Source organism: Taudactylus pleione, unplaced genomic scaffold, assembly GCF_031769625.1.
Source record: "Taudactylus pleione unplaced genomic scaffold, aTauple2 ptg000005l, whole genome shotgun sequence".
Lineage (NCBI taxonomy): Eukaryota > Metazoa > Chordata > Amphibia > Anura > Myobatrachidae > Taudactylus > Taudactylus pleione.
Genome location: NW_028284408.1, coordinates 6,803,178 through 6,807,116, shown reverse-complemented (window position 1 = coordinate 6,807,116; position 3,939 = coordinate 6,803,178). Strand labels below are relative to the sequence as shown.

Genomic DNA, 3,939 nt, shown 5'->3' with positions numbered 1-3,939 from the left:
TAGATCGGATCCAGATGAACTAACGTTTAAAGCCATAGAACATGTGGAAGTGGGAGACAGAGGAGGAGACCTTGCGAACAAATTATACAGACGTGAGATGTTCTGGATTTTTGAATTGGACACTATGACTCCTGGAGGATTTAACGATAATTACGAGATAGCACCCTTTCTTTAATGAGGATGAAGAAAACAGTCTAAGGGGTTTCATATTATGTCCTAATAATACCTACCGTCATACCTGGGTTAGAGCGCCCAATCTCATCTGATCTTGGAAGCTAAGCACCATTGGGCTTGGTTAGTACTTAGATGGGAGACCTCTAGCGAAGACTGGGTACAGTAGCTCTTGATGTGACATACACATATGAATCCCTCATGAAAGGCGACTAAAGAAGAAATCTCGGATTTTTAATTTGAAGATGGGAGCAATAATCTCCAGAATACAGCAATACTGGTTCTATGTTTCAAGATTCATAAAAGAACTATTTGACTCTACAGTTTGAAAAGACTATACGTTTATATATATCAATTCCAAAATAATGTGTGATTTTAGGATTTTATAATTATCCACACACACTCCACGTTACTCACTATACATTAATATACATGATATTTATATGTTAGATTTTCAGTTCTGATTTATTTTTTAGTAGGTGTGAAGAATAATTAGAATTTGTTAATATTGTTTTATAATAATTTTATTTTACATCCCTAATACATGGTTGGTTATATATATTCGTACTAATAGTGTTTCCATTGTATTATATAGGAAACATTAATTAAATTGCTACCTCCAGGACTATAAACAAAAGGAGATAGATGGGAGTATAAAGATGGCAGCGAAAACGGAATATATGAGAGCTGTAAGATGGCCGCAAACAGTAAAACAATTTGGAGTACCAAGATGGATGCGGCTAGATATTGGAGATGCCCGGGAAAGTAAGGACGCAGGACGTGGTATACATGTGATAGCAGCTAACAGGTTTCCATCAGTGTGACGGATAGTGTAGGACCTGCAGAAAGTGGGGTCCCGTGATGAGGGCTGCGGGCTTAAATGCATTGATCAATCCATGAACTAAATCCCCATTATTTATTTACTTATTTATACATCATTGTGAGTGTTTAAACATGGTGAGTGCTGGGTTTTCTGTTTTTATTTATTTAAGCAATGTGGTCACAGGCCACTTGCACCCCAGTCCTGGGAATGGCGAGTGCAGGTCTGCACCCCAAATCTGGGAATGGCGAGTGCAGTGGATTTCTGACTTTATATATATATATATATATATATAGCAAAAGTTCCTGCACTCACATCATAGAGTCCCCGCAGCAGAGTGCAGCCTCCCAAACTAGTAAACCAGTCCTTCTATAAAGTCAAGGTATTCCCCTATATAGGAGAAAACACAGGGCACTCACTGAAGTAGTGACTCTTTTTCATTTAATCATATAGAGACAATCCAAGCAGCATCATATCATCTAAGTTTCATACCTACAACTTCATTCAATAAGTTAGATTGGAAAATAAATCGATCCCTCTTACATTGGCAGCTTAAACAATAATAATTTTTTCAACAAAGACAAAGTTGGGGGAGTAGCTCAGACAGACAAACATTTTAAAAACAAATCATCATTTGAGCCCAATATATCAATTACATCATTTATGAAAGCACTGGATGTTCAGGTGACAGAAGCTACTAAGAAACAGAGACATATGAGACAGGAAACTATCTAGGAATGAATTCAAGGCATTAAAGGATTTACAGTAAGCTCCTATGTTGATGTGGTGTTCCACCCAGCAGATAAGAAAGGAGTTATAGTGGTACAACATGTAGCACACTACCGTGAGGAACTGGAAAGACAACTTGCAGACATTGAGGTGTACCAAATACTTGATATGAATCCAACATTTATATATAAAACAGAATTGGACTCTGTACTTAATAGAGCAGTAACAGATGGGTTTATTGATTCAGATACTTGCCTCTATCTCAAGACAGATTTTCCTAAAGTCCCACTATTATATAGTTTCCCTAAAATTCATAAACAATTAGAGAGACCACCAGGATGACCTTTTATCTCAGCTAGGGGCTCTCTTTCCAGCTGTGTTTCAGAATACCTTGATTTTCATGTTCAGCCATGCATTCAAGCTCAAGAAACGTATCTCAAGGACACCACTGCACTTCTTAATGAATTGGAAGAATTGGACCCAATTCATAATAATACTTGGATGTGCACTTTGGATATCGTAAGCTTGTATACGAACATCCCTCATCGTGAAGAGATTGAAGCTATGCATTTCCAACTGAGTGGCAATAATTTGTATGAATGTCCTGATTTGGTATTTTTCTTGTCATTATTGGAATTCATTTTTTATAAGAACTGTTTTTACTTTGACAGTAAATACTATTTGCAGCGCAGTGGATGTGCGAACCGCATGTGGCACCCGCTTATGCAAACTCATACATGTTCGTGATTGAAAGAAGGCTCTTTTTCAACCGGGATGTTAGAGATAACATACTTTTTTATTCAAGGTATAATGATGACTTTATCCTATTTTGGCGTGGAGATTATAATGGATTTGTCACATTGGTGGAAAATATAATTTACGTACACTATGAGTTTAGAACAAATAGGGTACTTGGATGTCCTGATTTTGGCGGAGAATAATATACTTACAACAAAAATTTATACGAAATCAACAGATCGAAATACTCTGCTATTGGTAAGTAGCCACCATCCTCTGGCCACCATTAGAAGCTTGCCATATTCCCAGATGCTCCTTATAAAAAGCATCACTATTAAAGAGGAAGATTTATCTGCTGGGTTAGAATCTATGGCCAAGAAATTTAAAAATTGGGGCTATCCAGATTGCTTACTTAGAACCTCTTTGGAAAAAGTCAATAGAATGTCTAGAACTGATCTTCTAACCAAATCAAAAAATAAAGATGCAGCTAATAGACTTCATTGGGTGAGGAAGTTTGACACCTCACATAAAACAGTTGAGAGAACGTCAACACTTTATGGCCTAGTATACAGGGAGACAAAAATTTAAATCTTTAAAACAATCAAAGGTGATGTCATGCCTAAAAAGAGGAAAGAACATTCGTGACTGTCTGGTGCATTCTGATATCACGGAGAAGAGTGAGGTATCTATTAATACAATATCCAAGAGTGGTGGTTGTTATAAGTGCCTCGCATGCACTACGTGCTGACACATGATGACCAGCAAACCATTTTTCATCCACATACAGGGCGCAGCTACAGTATAACATCAGATATGTGCTAACCTGTACCAGCACTTACGTGGTGTACATGGTGAAATGTCCGTGCAGTTTGTGTTATATTGGCAAGACCATGCATTCTATTAGAGAATGAATGGCCCTGCATTGGTCAGCTACCCAAGCTGCACTTGGAGGTAAAACATCTGACCAACCTATAGCCAGACAATTTGCCGAGGCAAGGCATAGTTTGTCAAGCTTTAGACAAATAATTATTGAACACATACCAGAGAACCCGAGGGGAGGAGATTGGCATAAGACTCTGTTACAGGCTGAAGCCAAATGGATATTCCAACTAGACACTGTGAAACCGAGAGGACTTAATGACCACTTATCCTTTGATGTTTTTCTTTGATTATGATATTAGTCCAAACTGCTTATAATATTTACTTCTGCTTGACCATGCGGTCGGTTATATTTGTTAATTCTTTATGGTAACCTATTTAGATGCCTTTTTTGGTATTACTGGGTAAAATATTCATTGCATCCTTTTTAGATATTTTAACATACAGTGCATCCTGTCAGTTCATATTAGGTTATGACTCAAAATTATGATTAGAGTTTGCTTATTATACATATATATTGTCTTATAAGGTGCTAAATGTATACTATTTAGATATAATTCTGCCATTTGCTATCTTTTGGCTTATCTTTGGAATTATTGCTA

The 3,939-nt window shown here is 37.1% G+C and overlaps 1 pseudogene; it reads left to right on the top strand.

Moving 5' to 3' along the window:
* The first annotated feature begins 224 nt into the window (after positions 1-224).
* On the top strand, positions 225-343 carry LOC148543188 (5S ribosomal RNA; annotated as a pseudogene).
* Positions 344-3,939: the final 3,596 nt, after the last annotated feature.